Below are 20,930 nucleotides of genomic sequence, written 5' to 3' on the forward strand. Positions count from 1 at the left end.
CCTCTGTAGCAGGGAGAATGATGAACCTTACAGATGACAGTGCCTTGAGTGGCATTGACACTTGTGATTTCTGGACCCGCAGCCATGACAGAGTTCTGGAACCTTCCCTTATTCCCGGCTCTACTCCTGGTCCCATCTGGTATTTCTGGGGAAATGTTGACTACATTAAGAAAAAGTCTTAATTACTTGACATATGCTATTTAAGACAGCAGGTGTTGCATGATACATCCGAGCAGTGTTTTCATCAAGATGGTTCATTTCTGTGAAGCTTTTGCACTGGAGGGGGTATGCTTCAGTTATCTGTGAGATCCACTTATGTGGAACGGCTCATTCTCTGATGGAGTCAGATAAATAAGTTGTTGCTGTGATCACAGAGTGGCAAGCTCAATATTAAAGATTAAAGATGGGCTCAAGAAAAACTTGTATTTAGAACAACTGGCCCAAGTAGGAGCAAAGGGACTTCTGTTTTCAGTGATTATCTATCAGAGTCAGACCAGATTTTGAAGTATTGATTTTATTACCCGGTGCCTCTTTTAAAATTATTCTTCCTACTATCCATCCCTAATATAGTTACACTGTTAAAAATGTAAATGTGTGTCTGGTTTCCTTAGAAGCATAAATATTCAAGTTCTGAAGTCGGTAGTTGCCTCTGATAGCCCTCTTTACTGAGGGAAGCAAGCGTTTAACCGCTTCACAGCTGGCTGTCTTCTCCTGCTTGTAGGCTGCCTCTGCCAATCTTGGATGCCACCATGGACTATAAAGTTAACAATTGAGTATTACAGCACTCAGCAGGGCATCATGCATCTGGCCCAAGGATGCATGTTGGGCAGCAGTGACATGGATAAGTAACTGCAAATAGAGATCAGATTCCTAAGTTAGATTGTTTTTTTTTTTTTTTTCTTGTAAAAGAAGCTCTCCTATCCAATTTGCATACTGTACATTATCAACTGAAATGCTAATAAAATGTGCCCTAAGCAAAATGAAGTCTAAGAGAACAGAGAAAGTAGCAGTGGGAAGAATGTAAATGTGCATGTATCATGTAATGAATATTTTTGCATGCTTTCGCATTAAAATATCAGGTATTCTTTGTTCAGGATTTGTTGCTAGAAATCTGAATTGAAGACTAGCTCTCTCACTTTGGAGGTCACACCAGAAGGTAGAAATTTTGCTGGCTGTGAACCAACAGAATAAGGTTCAAGCTGGATAAGATCAATGATGGATCTTATTGAAAAATCACTTCATGAAGAAAGACACCATTCTACATTTCAAGACAAGTAGCATATCATTTCTAAAATGACACGGACCTCAGAAAGTAGGCTAAGATTGCTATAATTGGCAAGTGTTTCCCAAAGACCCATGTGTTAAAGGTTTTATCACCTATCTGAGGTGATACTGGGAGTTGCTGGAAACTTTAAAAGGCAAAGCCAAGTGGGAGAAGTTAGGTCACTGGCAACGTGTCCTTGAGGGAATATGGTACTCCTGTGCCTTTCTCTTTTGCTTGCTTCCCAGATGTGGTGAAGGAGGCAGTTTTCCCCTCTGAGGGCTTCCTGCCATGACATGTCATCTCTGTACACGCCCACACAAAAGGTCCAGCCAACCATGGACTGAAACTTCCAAAATAGTGAGTCAAGATAAATCATTCCTCTTTTAAAAAGTTGATTATCTCATGTATTTTGTTACATGAGTGGAAAACTGATCAATAGGGCAAAATTAAATGTACATATTTATTCATATATGAAAAAATGTAGCGGTTAGTATGGTGCTGGCTTGGGGTAGACATTCAGTCAATGTATCATTTGTTTATTTTATAGGGCACAAAAGGCAGCAATAAACAGAATTTCTGGACAGTTTCTACATTCTATACAATTTTTGTTCTTTGTCATCTTCCCCCGGCCCCAAGAAATGGAGTCTAAACTTAATATAAAAGTGCATTTTAAAAATCCCTATTTTATAGAAGAGAGAACAGTACAGGAAGGGGACCCGGGGGGAGGGAGTAGAGAAAGGAAAGGGGAGCCAGTATGGAATAAAATTGACTCGATTATGTTGTTCTATGGTGTGCATGTACAAATATGCAAAAGCAAATCCCACTATTATATATAATCAAATGCACGATAAAAAATGTTTAACCCTATTTTAGGCTCAGATACAAATACTTTCTGAGACCATAGAGCCTCTGCAATAAGAATGGGCCTTTTAAATAGTTCCTCATTCTGATTTCTAGAGCTAACAAATGTCACATGTTTTGCAGAGGATACTCCAACAGAAGAAACGAAGTTCAAAAACATGCATGTCACCTTCTTACCTTCATCAATGACTGCCCCAGTGCACAGAACTGTATTGGCTCTTTTTCTGGGACTCTTCTATGCATGGAAGGGTCCTCTAAAGCCTGGTAAAGGGCTGATTATTTACTGAGATTTCTCTAGAGATCTAAGGGAATAAAGAATGAAGAGGAAACATAGAAGAGGGTGAAGCCATCTTTTCTGTTTGGTGGGATAGGGACCAACTCCCAAAATGGCTCCAAACAATTCCAGCATATGCTTTATCCAACTGTAATTTTATTTAAGTTACAAATGTGTTTTCAAATATGAAATAAATAAATATCAAGGATATATTTAACTCATTAATGAGAACATCAGTAGGATGGTAGAGCTGACTCAAAGCAAAATTCAAAATCCTGTATATATGTATAAGCAGTGAAAGAGCACATGCTGGTGTAAGTTGGTAGGATATATTACTTCCAGGCATAAAAGTTGTAGCTTGGAGTCTCCTTTCTATGAAGAGATGTTCTTCTTCTCTACAGGATACGATCTGCATGCTCACAATATGTAATTTCATACAGTTTTTACCTTAATAGATAGTAAATGGTAAGTCAAAACAAAAATATCTCCCTCAGAAGAATTGAATAAGACAATCTTCTGTTACAACAAGGAGAAAACAAGAAATCATCCTTGGGCCTTATTTTCCAATTCTAGACCATTGTACTTAGCATCTAAGTGATCCAGATGACTTGAATTGCTTTTCAAGAAAGCAATTTAAGGACATTGAAGTGATTTCAATGCCCTTCATCATCTGAAAGATGCCTCTCATCTTGAATACCCAGCTCGGCAATACCAGTAACCCCACACTAGAATTAATTGATATTCTCTTTGTGCTCTCTGCACATTTCATTGTGACAGTGGTTACCACAACTCTCTTCTGAGTCTTTTGTCTCCCAACACGATTGTGAGTGCTCTGATAAGATGATATCTTCATAATTTTAGTATCCTGTAAGCTCCTCTTAACACAGGACATCAAATAAGTTACTCCCCAAAACCATCATCCTTGCATGTGATCAAGGATCAGATTTACATAGGATCTTATATAGTAGTTCTTCATTGGGGTTTAGACAAACTTGTCCAAAGATGATTAGTTATTGGCACAGTTTGCAGTCAGGGGAAGGGGAGGGGGAGAATGATCAGCAAAGAGTTACAGAGAATTAATGAAATATAATTCTAAAACATGTTCCACTGTACAATCCAGAGTCACCTCATTTCATTTACAATATTTGTAATTACACATACAGTATCTTAATTGGTTTAGATTTATTCTTCATTTTCTACAAAGGACTGTTGTCAGCTACAACTCTATATGGCAAATACGCTCTTATCCAGGATTTACAAGGCACTCATACCTTAATTAGCAGACCTTATATCCAGTGAGCACTAAACTCATTTAAATTTCAATAAAATTAAATGTCCATGTTTATGCAGTCCTTTATCTGAATGATGGCATTTGAACTGAAACAACTATTTCATTTTTCGCTAGGTTTCCCTGATTAAACTTATAATAGATTGTATTGAGGATGAATTATTCAAAAAAGAATTCTAAAGTTAAGTTCTTGGCATTTTACTCCATGTAACGGGAGGGAAATACTAATGTTTTAGTGGTAATGACATCTTAGTTTCTGCAGTGCTGCAGATTTTCCCAAAAGATGGGAAAATAGAATCAGTTCAACTAAACTCTGGTTAAGCAAGATTCTATACAATTAAAAACTTGGTGATATTTTTGTCAAATTGCATGAATACATGATATAAATTCTTAGATCTAAGTCATGTACAAATTCTGACTTCAAATGGAGTATTTAATCAATATCTAATATTAATAAGGATGATTATAAATTAATGGTCTGGTGTTATTCCTTAGATAAATATCCAACATTTTTGGAAGAAACAAAGAAGAAAAAGTATGTTGCAGAACACTCCGGTGTGCTTTTATATACATGTTTAGAAAATCATTTCATAGCCACAAGTGAATGCTAGTATGTGAGAAAAGGAAGGTGTTACCTTTTGGGGTCAAGGAAATATAGTAAAATAAGCAGGTGACTTTGACTCTGATCTAGATGCTACCTCTAAATAACTAGCTACTTGGAAAGAGACTACTCCTTTTTCTAAACTGGACTGTATCTTCTTGTCTATAACTAAAGAGAAATTTGTAGAGCTCTTCCCCAGTAATCTTTTTCAGTTCTAGTATTCAATTAACATTCAAGTAAAAATGTTGTGAGGATATTCTTTCTTTTTATACATCCCACTTTGACCTCCATCAAATCACCAGGACTCAAGAATTTTTTTTTCTTTCTGGGTATTTATCTCTTTATATATTCCCTTCTTTCCAACTAGAGCCTTCTTGTGATCCAGCTACCACCTATCGCTTCCTGTAACTAGTAGCAAACCCCAATGAGATTTATTTATCTTTGCTTACATCCTCATCTACCCACCCCCAACACTTCTGTGCCTACTGTAACCAAATTACACTTTTTTGAAAAATGTTTCTTTCAAATGTAAATTAACTGGGGTCATTCCTTCTTTGGCTTTCCATTTCCTTTGGATAAACCCAAAAGTTCTTAACATAACCTTACAGCCATATGTCACAGACTTTCTCTCCTACTCCAACAACCTGTGACTTCTTTTAAATCCTCAGGATCTGCAACTGAACTGCTCTGTCCATCTCTCTTTACCAAACTAACCCCATATCCTGCCTTCCTCGGGAAGACTTTCTCTGCCTCACATGTCAGGACAGATCCCACTATTACACAGTTACACCACAACCCATACTTTTCTTCCTTAGTATCTAGTACAAATATAATTCTTAAATTCTTTAATACCTCTAGGTTACACAGTGACCTAAGCCAAATTCCCTCCAACAACTGGCAGGAGATTGTTAAACAGGATTCACCTTTAGTCACTTTTAGAGAGGAGCTAGATGACTCCTTATATAGAAGCTGGTACACAAGCTGGGTGAGATAAAGCTAGCCTGCAGGAAATTCTACACTGTGAACATTATTGGCTGCAAGTAGAAAGATTCCCCCCTCAGGCTCCACCTTCTGAGGACATCCCACTCTCTGCACAAGGATGTTCTGACAAGCACTTTGATGAAAAGTTTCCTTCCCTGCACATGAAATGATAGTGATTCTGCAGACCCACCCAACTTCCCACCAGATCTGGTGCTTGCCTTCCACTAATTGGAAGAAAAAGGACCAGAGTTTCAAATGTACAGCCCGAGGCTGCTGAGCTTGCTGGTGTCCTACACCTCCTTCCCTCGCAAGGTTAAGCTAGGTAGACTTAGATTCTCCTGGTTTCTAGAGCCCCTCACCCCTTGTCAGGGGCAGGTCTGCAGGGGTTTCTGCCCTCTTGAGCACAGGGCTGGGATGCTGAGCCACAGGTACCAGCAGAGGCTTTCTCCAGGGCTTCACACACTTTCCTCAGAATCAGCCTCAGGCTGAAACATCTATTCATCAGTAGCTAAGTGCAATGAATCTCAAAAAAGGAAGACTGGAGGGCTCAATTCTCTTCCTTTTAAGAGCAAATTGGCTTACTTTTCCCCAAAGGAGAAGCTTTAAATGCATAGGGCTATTGGGAGGGGCAGTCAGTTTCAAGTAAAACTGACAGTAAGGCAATATTATAAAATTCTCCCAAAGCAGGAAGTCATTCTTTCCTGACATTTGCATAACTAAGACAGGCCATTCAAGGAACAAAGAAATTATAGTCTGTAATGACTTCTGCCTTCTAATAGAGGAAACAGCAACAATAATGGCAAAAATAAATGTAAATACTACATAAACCACTACACCTACCTACAAACCCTCCTAATAGACTTTTTAGGAATCATCACTGGTGTTCAAGATATTAAAGATGCTCTAATTTTACAAAAAAAAAAAAGAAGAAGAAGAAGAAGAAGGAGGAGGAGGAGGAGGATTATGTGCAGGGAAAATGTGCATGTATTCTTTTAGGAAAGAAAATTTCAAGAATGACTCCAGGGGATCAAACAGAGATCCAGAGTCAAATGTTGTCCTTTCTCCCCATGTAGTTCTTAAATTTTCTCTAAAAGAAAATAAGATTCTTGTTTATTTATTCATTCCTTCAGCAATATCACTATGTACCTACTCTTTGTAGGCACTGTGCCAGGTCTTGGTTCAAGAATAATACATGTGAAGTATTTTGTGAAGTATATACAAGTGTGGAAAAAAGTTACTAAAAATTAGGAGAATGTATGTTCTTTTGCAATAAAGTCTATTGTTAAGGAAACAGAAGGATGGGGACATTTGGCTCCACAATGACATCATAAACACCTCACTCTTCAGCCTGAATAGCTTCCTAGAGCCCATGCAACATAACAGTCTACAGCTTCAGGCTACTCCCCACTCTGAAGGCTGCAGGGGGCAGAGGCGTGGAGCAACACAGATGGGCCTCGGCTGGAGGCAAGCTGCTGCAGCAGGCAGAGCCCCTCACAGTGAGCCAACGTGTTCACAGTGACTGCGGGGAGACCCAAAAAACCTTGTGCTGCTGTTTTGAAAGAACTTTTTACGTATATTCAGATCTCTACAAGTTGGGAATAGGTGTTTGCTGCCAAGGAGGACGTTTAGTTTGGAATGTGAAATACTCCTGGATGTTTACCTGTGGTTCCTTCACAAATGTAAGGTTGGCTTGTGGCCCATTCTAAACCCCTCTGCCTAAGGTGAGAGGATAGTAGTTTACCTCCCATTTTACCAAGAGAGGTAAAATTGCCTGAGTCGTTCCTCATGCCCTGAGTCCCATCTCAAATATCCTAATCCTCTCCTGAAAATCTCACTTAACCACATGACTACAGGAGCCAGGAGGGGAAGAGATGCTGAGAGGTTGTCAGAGCAAAGAAGAAAAATGCAAAACTCATCTTCTTCTAGTTCATTCATCCGCTGTATAAATATGTATTATCCACCGTGTGCCAGATACTAATCTAGGCATGTAGGAAAAAGCAATAAACATAAGAGACCAAAAAAAAATATTCCTCATAATGATACTTTATTTTAGCTGGGATGGACAATAAAAATAAGTCTACTAAATGTTTTAGAATTGTTTTAATATGAGTAATTAATGCTACTTGTTGCAAAATAAATTCCTCAATACCTCACTAACTTAACCAATAAAGCTTTATTTTCCCTTATATCATAGTCTGTTATGTGCTGTGAGCCCCCATTTATATTGTGGTTAAATAACCCGGAAAATGGCATCTAAAGTTACCAGGACAAAAAGCCAAAGAAGATAAAACTACACTAGGCAAAGCCCCCCTCCACTAACCAATGACACAGGTTACTTCTTCCTATATTTGATTGGTCAAAATTGGTCACATGTCCCTATACAAGTCAGATTGGAGGCTGGGAAATATAGAGTAGCATATAGATATTAGATGAGCATTCGGGGTCTCTGCCACAGTATGTTTGAAGGTAAAACATGTAATGATAAAATAAGGAATAATGGAAGGGGACCTTAGGGGTATAGAGGTACTCCATGGTGGCCAGGCAGTTCTCAAGCCTCAGGTGACTTACAAAAACATATTTGAAAGTCAGGAAAGTATCTACGGAGATATTTTCGAGAAGAGAATTATTTTAGGCAGAAGAAATAGGCAAAGCAAAAGATCATAACGCAAGATTGTGCTTTTCTTGCTTGGGGCGAGTCCAAGGATGCCCTGGGGCCAGAGCAGGCTGAGTGGAAGAAGAGAGAAGAAGACCAGGTCAGAGGCACCACAGGTCCCTCAGGGAGGGGCTTATTGCTCACTCTAAGAAGTACTGCTTTTACTCTGAAATGGGGAGACTTTCCTGAATTTTGAACAAAGGAATAACATGATTAAATTTTAAATACTCACTGCGGAGGAGGGTGTATTTAGAATACACTAAAGTATTCAAAAGAGGAAAGCAGAAGCAGGAGTAGGGAGACTACTGCAGTAGCCCAAGATGTGGTGATGGTAGCACCCCCTAGGGTGTAGCAATGGGAATGCTGAGACGTGGTTGACTCTATACTTCTATTGGAGGTAGAGCCAACAGAAATTCCTGGCAAAAGTTACTTTGTGTGCAAGAGAAAAAGGGGTCACAGGCTCATACCCAGGCTTTGGTGTGAGCTTCTGGATGGACAGAGCTGCCTTCACATGAGGAGAACCTGTGGATGGAGCAGGTTTTGAAGTTCATCTAATGAGACCAGAGATGATACTGGTGTTGAAAATCAGATCCCAGTCCTGGTGTCGAAGACTGAACACCCAAGAAATGCTGAGGCAAGCGCAAAAAGTTTTATTTAAAGGATAGAAGAGAGAGACAGAGAGAGAGAGAGAGACTGCTCCGCAGAGGAGGGGGGGTCCAAAGCTGGTGCCTGAGGGAATGGGGGTGTCCTGCCCCCTTTATCCTTTCTTCTTATCTTCCACAGGGCCAAAAGGTAGGACAGGAAACTTCTGGGTGCCTCTCCATATCTACCCAGAAAGGCAGGAAGGGAGCCCCCCAGGGGTGCTTCATTAACAACTCCTTGCTGAGAGGAAAGATTCCCTGGGATGGAGGTGTTAGCATTTGATTTCCTTTGAATAGGCCCCCATCTTCCTGACCCAATCATTCATTACCTACCCTGACTGTCCTTTTGCTCCTTTTGTCACCAATGGAGACACTAAGCTTAGATACTCAAATTCAGATACACAAATATTGAGTTAATTACAGAGGTCCAGATTTAAAATATAATTTAGAGAGTTACTGTCATACAGTTGGCATTTAAGCAATGAAACTGGAGGAGCTCATCCAAGCAGTGAGGAAACAGAACGGGATTAGTGATTAAACCCAGAGGTACTAAGCAGGTCAGAGAGAAAGGGAAGCTCCAACAACAAAAGTCGGAGAAGGAGCAGCCAGCGAGGAAGAGAGGAAAACAAGGGTGTGGTGTCCTGGACACCCAGAGCAAAAAAGTGCTTTCAAGGAAGATGAGTGACCACCTGAGTCAAAGGTCAAACGCTGCAGACAAAGGGAAGTACGATCTAATCACTGAAGAATGGATTTATTAAGAAAGTCAGTGGTTATATTGGAAAGAGGTTTTTCCAGGGAAAAGAAAGAATTTTCATTGGTCATGTGGGGTCAACACCTAATCTGAGTTAAGAGAAAATGAAGGGGAGAGGAATTAGATACACAGAAAATAAAGAACTTTAGAGAAATTTTGCTGAAATTTGCAGCAAAGGCATGGAACATTGGCAAGAAAAAATGAGGGCTAAGAAAAGGATTCTCAAACATAGGAAGTTAATCTCACATTTGTCTGTTGATTTGAATGTTCCAATAACACACACACACACACACACAAATATATATATATATATATATATATATATATATATATATATATATATATATATATATATTTTTTTTTTTTTTTTTTTTTTTTTACAAAAGCAAGAGAGAAAGGAAAGTGCCAAGTCTATGCAGAGACAAGGAGGAATGGGATCTGGATGAGAAGTAGAGAGACCAGCCTTAGAAGGGATTCCAGATTGGGGTGGGTTGGGGGACTGCTGATCTAAAATAGCTATTTAGGGAAGAACCATGAAAACAAAATTATAAAACTCACTGACGCAAGGAAACAGAGGGCATGCCACAGTAAACAAGACAATAGGATTAGGAGATGGTTTTTTGTTCAAGGCAGCATTTTACAAATTCAGTGTGCTGCCCCTTAATGTATAAGGACCAGGCTAGGAACAGAAGGTGGCTTCAGAAACATTCAGCTGTGTTAGAGGAACTTCAAGACCAGAAGGCTTTTTCTTTGATCCATTTGAGTACTTTACATGCACATATGTCAAGGGTTCTTGCTCTCCAGACCTCAGAAAGGGTTCCCAGTGCCATGGAAGCTGAAGTGGTGCTCAATCAACTGAGGATCACTGCTTTTTGAGGAATCCATGGGAAAAACATCCTAACCCCACATCAGCAGAAAACCCAGGGATAAATTAAATCCTTAATGATAACAATTCTGTATTTGGCTTCTGGTATCCAATTATTCCAACATCACAGTATCATATAAGCTTCTGATCTAGACTTTTCAATAAATCCATATACAAAAGGCCATCTTGGGAGCTGAAGAATGGGGATAAGAATCTGTGAGCCTAATTGTTTTTACCTGAAGACAGTGAAAACCTTACAGATAAGACACATGCTCAGCAGTAGAGAGCCAGCCACTCTTCTGTGGTTCAAGGAGACCCTCTGACGAGTTGTCGTCTGTGCTATAATAATCATTAAATATTTTGAATCTGTCTCTTAAATGTACCTTCTAAATGACTACATCAAAGTAAGTTTCAAACCTATTGAACTGAAAACTAAACTATTTTTTTTCTCATTCTCAGAGGGTAAACCATCATGAAGAAGACCAGATCAGTAGATAAGTTGGAAACAAAGTAAGTGAGCTACATTTCCTCTACATTACATCATATTTAAAGGGTGGATGTATATCACCTCACTGCAAGTCTTGCTGGCCTAGGAAGAGTGTGGATACCAAGAGGGGGTTACAAGGAAATGGAAGAAATAATTTACTTCATTGTTCATTCAATACACATCTACTGAGTGTCTTCTAGGTATACATGAGGCATGGTTTACAGATAAGAAGAATGTCTAGAATTCTAGAGTTCCTGGAGTCACAGAATGTTTTAGTCAGTTTTTTTCAGTTCTGTGACCAACAGACCTCACAGGAACCATTTTAGAGGAGAAAAAGTTTTATTTGGGGATTCATAGTTTCAGAGATCTCAGTTCATAGATAGCTGGCTCCATTCCTCCAGGCTTGAGGTGAGGCAGAACATCATGGTGCAATAGTTTGGCAGAGGAAAGTGGCTCAGGACATGGCCAGGAAACACAGAGAGCCCCACTCACCAGATACCAAATATATGTCCCAAAGGCATACCCCACTGGGTGAATCCCCATCAAGTGACCCAATCGTTTTACCTCTAAACCTTCTTGCATTGTCTCACACATGAGTTTTTGGGGGACACCCCACATCCTAACCATAACACAAAACAATAGGAAATATAGATAGGTAAGAGGAAATTTATTAAGGGGATTTGTTCATGCTATTATGAAAGCCAAGAAACCCCACACTATTCCATCTCCAAGTGAAGGGAGAGTCAGGAAAGCCAGTGGTATAATTCACCATGAGTCCGAAGGCCTGAAAATAGGCTGGTCTTCGTAGTTATTCTAGTGGGTATTTAGTGGTATGCAAATTAAGCACCTTTTCATATGCTTTTTGCTTGTTGGAAATTCATATATATCTTTGTAAAGTGTCTGTTCATGTCCTTGTTTATTTTTAAAATTATTTTGCTTGCCCTTTGAACATTCATTGTAGGAATTAATTTCATACCCTGGATATAAGCCTTTGTTGTAATACAAGACTTTGAATATTTTCTCTCAGTCTATGGCTCCCCTGTTCATTCTGAAAATATTTTATCTCACTTGGGAGCTGACAGTGTAACTGTCAGTCTAAGGCCAGAAAAGGAAGGGAGGAAGGGATATACTGGTGTTAATTTCAGAGTTCAAAGACCTGAGAAGAAATCTAAGAGCAGAAGTTGGATGTCCCAGGTAAAGCAAAAAGCAAGTTCACCCTTGCTCTGTACATTTGTCCTCTCTAGGTCCTCAACAAATTGGAGAGTGCTCAGTCCAATGGTGAGGGTAGATCTTCTATATTCAGTCCATGGTTCGAATTCTAATTTCTGTAAATCTTCTCACAAAGACACCCAAAAGTAGTGTTTTTCCAGCTATCTGGGCAGCCCTTACTTCAGTCCAGTCGAGACATAAAATTGCCCATCACAAAGACCATACCAAAAGGTACCAAGGTATGGTTCATGTATATGTAGTATAAGTATACGTAATTGCTAGTTTGTAGTAAGTTTGCTACCACTATCAAACAAACAGGAAACTTGAGTAACAGATAAATGAGGTATTCCATTGGGCAATATGAAATAAACAATATAAAAGTACTCAAAATAATTCAAAGCAGGATCCTTTCATGGTCATCTTTATCCTCTCTGTAACACTTGTATTTGGAGGTTATAGTCCTTAACTAATGCACTCATTTTTGCTACTTTCCTTCCTTTAATATCAGATCTGTAGACTTTATATGATTACATATTGGGCAATGGTTTGGAGAAAACTATAAAATGTACTGCACATTTTTAAACAATTTGGAAAATTTCACTTCATAAATAGAGATTATTTTTATAAAAACAAATAGTGGAAACACTGAATATATATTTAATATGTACTGTTATGGCATTTTATATGACAAAATAATGTGGTTTCAGGAAAAAAGATAGAGGCTTTAGATTTTATTGGGAATCAGTCTAATCATAAATGAAAACAATAGCATAGAGAAAGAATGAATGAGCAAGGAAATGTATTTTGAGAGAAAAGAACAAATTGAGAATAATCATAAGAAAATCAAAGTGACATTCTGTTCAGGATTTAAGTATTTCTTCAGGGTGCCAAGTTCATGGCTATAGAGGGCAGAAACCATCTCACTTGTATATTTCTCTTTTTGCAATATACTTTTCATTGAGGATTATTTACAAACACTGAGGAGCTTAGATCCTAAGAGTATAGTTTGGTGAGTTTTGATGAATTTATATAATCATATAACCAAGACACCAGTCGGGAAATGGAATATTCCCATTACTCCAAAATGCCTATTGGATCATTTTCTACTCAGTCTCTGCTACTAGAGGAAGCCATTGCTTGGATTGCTATTTCCATCTGTCAGTTTTACCTGTTCTAGAATTTCATGTAAATCAATTGGCACATTCTGGACTCCTTTTTTTCAACATAACCTTTGCATGATTTCTTTGTGGCTGCATAGATTAGCAGTTTGACTCTCTTGGGTGCTAGATTTTCAAGGACTGTACCATTTTCCATTCCCACCAATGACATCTCATGGCCTCAGTGACACTTAGTCCTTTCAACTGTAGTTTTTAGTGGGTATTTTGTGGTATGCAAATTAAGTACCTTTTCATATGCTTTTTGCTTGTTGGCCAGTCATATATATCTTTGTAAAGTGTCTGTTCATGTCCTTGCTTATTTTTAAAATTGTTTTGCTTGCCCTTTGAACATTCATTGTAGGAATTATTTTCATATCCTGGATATAAGCTTTTGTTGTAATACAAGACTTTGAATATTTTCTCTCTGTCCGTGGCTCCGCTGTTCACTTTGAAAATATTTTATCTCACTTGGGATTTTTGTCTGGTTTATTACAAGCAGGACATAGCAAGATATGTTACTGAGCTTGGATGGAGGATCAGGCCTACCTTATTTGAGATTCAAAGTCCTCCCATAAGGTGAGGTTCCCCACTTCCAGGTAAACATTTGAACTAAGAGAGGTTAAAGAAGCTGTCTAAATTTGGACCCAACATTTTATCAACGTCGATCCTAATTCAAAGTTTATGTTCTTTCTACAATAAAACACAGATTCTTATTGAGAAAGAGAAATGATTTGGTTTCAGTCAGACTTTGATACAATTAACCCTGACATTGCATTTTTTAGTTTCCAACACCTGGTGCCACAAAAGCTACAAAAGTACTCAGCCACATTTACTGAAATATAAAGTGAATTTTCCCCTAAAATTATCCCCTGAAAAGGGGTCATCTTATATTTGGGCTTTAACAGAATCTATTACATTACAAGGGACACTGCCATTTACTTTATTTTGGAGAGTAGATGTACTATTTGGAGAAAATATATTTGTCTGAAAAAACTTTTTAGTTTTGAATAATTTAATCTGCCCCCCCCCAATAGATGTTTTTTAAAAAGCTAACAAAAATATAATTCACATGAAGTAATCCAACTCTCCTGTTGGATTTGATATCAGGGGACTGCTAAACAGTACAAAATTCACAATTCCCCCAATTTTCGCTATTTAACACAATGAAAGTTTAGGCCTTACCAAATGAATAACAAACTAAGGTCCTTCCCCAATGCCCAGAGATGTTCCTCCGGCGAGACTCAGGTCCCAGATTGTTTCTAGTTGGTGCCACCACCAATCCCTAGAGAATGGATCAGCAAAGTACAGCTACAGAGCACAGCTCTGCCCATTTCTTCATGTATTGTTCTGTGTTTATAATACCACAGCAGACTAGAGTGGGTGGAACAGAAATCATATAGCTGGCATTTCCTATATTGCCCTGTACAGGAAAAGTTTGCTGATTAGCCCTCAAATGGGGAAAAAGAATGTGGTCAAGGCGCACCCTTGATCATGTCCCCTCCAGAAGTGATGTGCCGTGTTTCTCCTGGTCTCGCACTGGCAAGCCTAGTCACATGGCACCCACAACCTGCTTGGAAGGGGTTTGGAAATGTGTTTTGGCTCTGGAAGCCACTGACTAGTGATTATTGTGAGCACTGTAAGATAGAGAACAAATTTTTGGTGTACACTGGCTGATTCTGCTGCAGTTGTCATCTTAAACAAGCCTTTTAAAGATCTATTGAAAAAGCAATAGAGATCACATATATGCACACTCAGGATGAATAAAAATCCAAATGTCCTAAAGCTGGGGCTTGAGATAAAATTTCCAGTGACAGCTCCATACACAGATATAAAAATTGCAATATCTCACACAAGACAGCAAGATAAAGTGGCATGGAAAAAAAAAAAACGTGGTAGATTGCTCAAAATGCTGCTGCAGGGATGGCAGGGCACTGGTATAAAGAAGATTCAAGTTTGGAGTTTGATTAAAACTATTTTACAATATTAGGGTAAAACAGCAACATTTCTCAATTAATATATTTCATGTGCCTTAAAATGTGTCATTTAATTTAAAAATTAAATATAAGTGAACATTTGACTATATCATCTATGCACCTAATATTGTGTCTACTTGCCATGCAAGGTGCCTGGTGACCCCCAGTATAAATGTCACAAGGGTTTGTAATGAGATCTATTAATGACAATGTACAAATAAAAGAACAGACAGATCATCATGCCCAACCCCCTTCAGAACACCATGAGAGGCAGAGGTGTACCTGCATGCAGGAGCTTAATGGTTGGAAAGAGCCCCCCAAGGGCGGGAGCCCTAGTCCCACTGAGCTAGTCCAAAAGCAGGATCATATGGCCTCCTGTGAAGCAATATGGGAACTCCTCAGGCCAAGTAATAATCCCTTAGCCCATCTGAAGACAATAATACATATCATTGTTGATCAAACCAAAGTTTGATGTCAGACTATGAAAAGGACAATGAAGAGAAATTCCCAGGGTCAAATCTCAGAGCCCAAATGCTTTCCTCTCTTAAAGCTCAGGGTAGCCAGGAAACTTGAGGGCCAATATTGTCATTGCAAAGATAGGAGGATTGAGGTAGTATGAGTTCACATGGTCAAGGTGCAGTGGAGATTGTCCACTCACTAACACACAGGTGAAAATTAAAGTGTTTCCATTTAAATTGAGATCCGAATTTTCTACTAAAAGTTCTGACCTTTGTCTCCACCACCTTACATTAATTTGCTGTCCCTTCACTCTAGATCCAGGTTAGAGCAGTTGCTAGATTTTATTTCCCTTCCCTTTTACTATTTCTACCATAATTCTGTGTCCACATGACTTCTTTCTTCAGTGATGCTGACTCCACTTTCAGATTTAATAGGAAAAGAGGACAGTGCAATGTTTAGCAACCTCAGTGTTTATATTCCCTAGGCCTTAAATCCTAGAGCAGGTGCTCAGATATTTGTGTTTAACTGAAATAAATTAAAGATAAGGTCATTTCCCACTGGATTCTGAAACCAACACAAACCCTATCAATTTTTGTGTTACTTTAAAGCATACAACAAATAGATACCCTTAGGCTTTTTTATATTTAAGGACAATTCTTCCTCCCTTCCATTGAGCCCATCTTTGAGTACAAAATAAAGGTAATACAGCTACGAAAACTCTTTGCTACATTTCACTTTTCTTTTACTATTATATATAAAAAAAATTCTTGTTGATCTTAAGAGAACCTAACCAAGAGCCAAAATGCCAGTGTGGTTTCAGAGACTTTTGGAATTACTATTCTTAAAAGAGAATAGATTGAAAGAAGACTAAGACTCACTGAGCCCTGCCTCCGTCATTCACCCAACTGATTATTTATACAGGTTGCATTACATTTTGTCATGATGAAATTGTGGAGGATAGAATGTTGCTGCCCTCTATAAATAGGAAAAATGAGACTCTTGGTAGATTTTATTTCCCAGTATGTACTAGAGTTAATACTTCAGCCCAGGACTCTCTGAAGGGAATTCTTCAAGACACCATCATAAGTGGATGGGTTTTGCCCTGGCAATCACACAGGTCCAATCTCCATGTTTTTAAGAAAGTAAATCTGGTTGACCTGTGGTGATCAGAAATCCACACCTGGATCAGTGAGCCATGATCAAGAGGACAAGACTCAGGAAAATCACAGTAGCTGAGGCAGCCTCCTACACACACTGCACAGGTCAGGAAAGGGGCGAAGATATGAATGATCCACGATTTAGGCAAACACCAAGGGAGGGGGGCTACATGGGAGACTGTTGTGCTATGTCTTTCACATCAGTAGACACACCCTACAACTTTTTTTTTTCAAACATTGAAAATGGCTTTACTTGAGGTACTAATGGATACATAAGCAGTCTATTTTAATTTTTACAAAACCTGTTTCTCATTAACTGAAAACATGAGAAAATAAAGTATGTATGCAGAAAGTTAGTATTTGACCAGCGCTTCTAAATCTAACAGAATTATCACTGAATATAGTATCTCTATTAAGCAGATTTTTTCATAGTACTCCACTCAATAAATACTTGCTTAAATTTAATTTCTGAAAGTATAAGGTAAACCTCAAGCTTCCTTTTTTTCCAAAAATATATATAAGATACATATAATATAGATATGTATATAAAGATTTGATACAGATTTAATGATTAATTTTATGCCTCAACTTGAGTAAACAACAGGACATCCAGAGATTTGGCCAAACATTATTCTGCGTGTATTTGCATAAATGGGATCTTTTTTTAAATTTCTTTATCTAATTTGTTATATATGACAGCAGAATGCATTTCAGTTCATATTACACATGTAGAGCACAATTTTTCATATCTGTGGTTGTATACAAAGTAAAGTCACTCCATTTGTGTCTTCATATATGTACTGAGGGTAATGATGTCCATCTCATTCCACGGTCTTTCCTACCCCTATCCCACCTCCCTCCCCTTTGCAATATTTCACTTTTCTTTTACTATTATTAAAAAAAAAAATTCTTGTTGGTCTTAAGAGAACCTAACCAAGAGCCAAAATGCCAGTGTGGTTTCAGAGACTTTTGGAATTACTATCTAGAATTCATCTAATCCTCCCATTGCCCCCCCCCAACACCATTATGAATCAGAGTGCTTAAATCAGAGAAAACATTTAGCATTTGCTTTTTTTGGGATTGGCTAACTTCACTTAGCATTATATTCTCCAACTCCATCCATTTACCTGCAAATGCCATGATTTTGTTCTCTTTTATTGCTGAGTAATATTCCATTGTGTAGGTATACCACATTTTTTTTATCCATTCATCTACTGAAGGGCATCTAGGTTGGTTCCACAGTTTAGCTATTGTGAATTGTGCTGCTATAAACATTGATGTGGCTGTGTCCCTGTAGTGTGCTGTTTTTAAGTCCTTTGGGAATAGACCGAGGAGTGGGATAGCTGGGTCAAATGGTGGTTCCATTCCACGTTTTCCAAGGATTCTCCATATTGCGTTCTGTATTGTCTGCACAAATTTGCAGTCCCACCAGCAATGTATGAGTGTATTTTTTCCTCACATCCTTGCCAACATTTATTGTTGTTTGTTTTTTTAATAGCTGCCATTCTGACCAGAGTGAGATGAAATCTTAAGTAGTTTGATTTGCATTTCTCTAATTGCTACAGATGTTGAACATTTTTTCATATATTTGTCGATTGAATGTATATCATCTTCTGAGAAGTTTCTGTTCAGTTCCTTGGCCTATTTATTGATTGGGTTATTTTGGTTTTTTGGCAACATAACCAGCCTGTTTCAAAGTTTCTCTTTCCACCAATTCTTAGTACATTGTCCTTTGCTTTCTTATCCCAGGCTGCTTCTTCAATCAGATAAGTTCTGTTTTAGCAATTGCATCACCCCTGGGTCAACGGTGAAACTCTGTTACTCTGGAGACTGGCTGGAAAGGACAGTTCCTCTGGCCTTGGCTTTTACCAAATCTTAAACTCTATTTCTTAAACTTTGGCAGCCTTCCACTGAGCCACATTGTTAGCATTTTTATTGGTGATCTCCTAAAGCAGACATCAATTTTGTTTCTCTTAGATGAGCTGGGAAGTTGACAATTGTTTACTCATTAAAAACTTCTGCCTCAAATACTGTCTCCTTAACAATAATAAACCATGCATAGCATGAGTCTACTATACATGCTTGCCATACAAGATTCATGAGTAGCATCCCATTTGCCATGTATTTTCCAAATACAAAGTGCTGAAATATAGCATAGATGGCCAGCTAATTCCATATAAGCTTGTATAATCTCCCATAATGATGTACAGTGTCAGTGCCCCTCAGAGAGTCCTGTGGGTAAGGCACTGAAAAAAATATTTGTAGATTTGATGTGAGTTCCTCGCAAGGAAATAATGTATTACTGAGAATCACAGCATGAATTACAATTGCTTAAGAATGGTATAACTTCTTTCCAAGGTGTTCTTTCCAATTATATTTTAATTATATATCATGTATATTATTATTGGTTCATCTCCATGCACACACATTGATATACATATGTACATACACACAAATATATGATGTTCTTTTATGTGTATATGCATGTATATTATTTATAGCATTCCTTTTCTAGCCTTATGTAAAACTAATCCATACATTTCACTTTTAACAAATTGATTAGGTATTCACATTCACATTACTTATGTTAATGTCCTATAAGTCTTCTGTTATTCCAAGTAATTCTGAAACACATTTTACTTCAAAATAATAAAGTATTTTTCTTTTGGAACTCAAACATCACAAACACAGACATGCAAATTTCAAGTTAAACATAAATTAAACAAATCTTCCACTCCATGTAACTGATTTATGGAATGACAAAAACAATATGGTGTGTGAGGAGAGCGTATAGGAAGAAGTTATTCACTTACTTTGAAATACAGCTCCCTAAACTTATGCTCATGAAAACCCAGGACAGAAAAAAAATCCTTGGACTTCTGAACTTCTGAAAAAAAAAAAAAAAAAAACTCCCTGGGCTGGCATGAGAAAGACTTAGAATACATCCTTGATATAGAATAATCTACCATTCCTACAATACTGCCATTACTATCAAATCCATCAGAGGTCCTGAAATGTCACAGCCTGACCTAGGACTTTGGGGAGAATTTAACCTGCCCATTGCAACTTAGAAAAATAACAAACCTGAGCTAAGCCTAATCATTTTACCTTAATATTAAAGCATTTTCTGCTGCAAGCTCTTAGCCAGAAAGCTGGCTTATAACTACTATTGGTTTCTAATCTTATTAAATTGAGCTCTTCAAATTTGCTTCCTATATCTTTCAGCTTTGTCTTGAAGGCCACATAACATAAGGATACAAGACAAAGGTTCAGGAAAAATGGCAAAAGAAGAGGCCATAGAATTGCTTAAGAATATAAAGTGAAATCTACCGAGAAATGTGGAGAGAAGAGTTTCTCCCATCATCCCTGACTTTAATTAACCCTTAACTCTTGGCTCTCCAGTGAGTATGTAAAAGTGCATTTTTCGTATACTCAATCTAAACATAGAAATTAGTAAGTCTTTAATGAAAGGGATTTTCATTTTTGAATTTCAATATTTAAATTAGGAAGAAAATAGACACAGACCTATGCCTGTCTATTCCCTTCCCAGACATCCTCCAGCCCCAGGGCTAGCCAGCATCTATCCCAGCCTTCCTCAATCCCACTTGGACTTCTCTCTGTTCTCTTGCATTCCTCCTGGTGGTTGTTGTTAATATCTTTTGCCCTTCCAGCTACTACCTGCCTCTATTAGCATGCCACAGCAAATGAACCAATTATCTAAGATGTAAAATCAATTTCTTTTCCTTTATTTTTTTCCATCCGTTTGTGTTATTTCTCCTCTCTCATCAGGCATGTCTTATGGGTTGTCACAATAAATTTGTTCTCAGAATTTGTTACCTCTGCCCAGAATGCTCTTTCCCTGCCTAGGTTTCCAGTCTAAATCTCACATATTTTCCAAGGCTTGGTTCACTTACCATTCATCCTAAAAAGTCTTATCCTCATTTATTGGATGTTTCCAGTTCCCCAGATACTAGACTAACTTAGACATAGGCAAGAAAATCCTTGCTTGGAACTCTGAGCTTCAGAAGGACCCTATGTTTCTCTGTTCTCCACCCCCAGAGTCCCCCCGCCCCCGCCCCGCACACAAACACACTCCACTCACAAAAGAGCACAAGATTTATGACTCAGATCCAGTAGATAGCACTGGCTACCTATAACTTAAATATCCATTTTTGTGACTAATACTGTTCTGGCCCTAGAGAAATTACTGTCCACCTTTTTTTCCCCATGAAGTATTTGACTACAGGTAACTCCATCAAGGTTTTAGGCTGTGGTACTACCACCGTGTGGTAAGAACACTACCTTTGAG

Source organism: Marmota flaviventris, chromosome 1 (genome assembly GCF_047511675.1).
Source record: "Marmota flaviventris isolate mMarFla1 chromosome 1, mMarFla1.hap1, whole genome shotgun sequence".
In the NCBI taxonomy this organism is placed as follows: domain Eukaryota; kingdom Metazoa; phylum Chordata; class Mammalia; order Rodentia; family Sciuridae; genus Marmota; species Marmota flaviventris.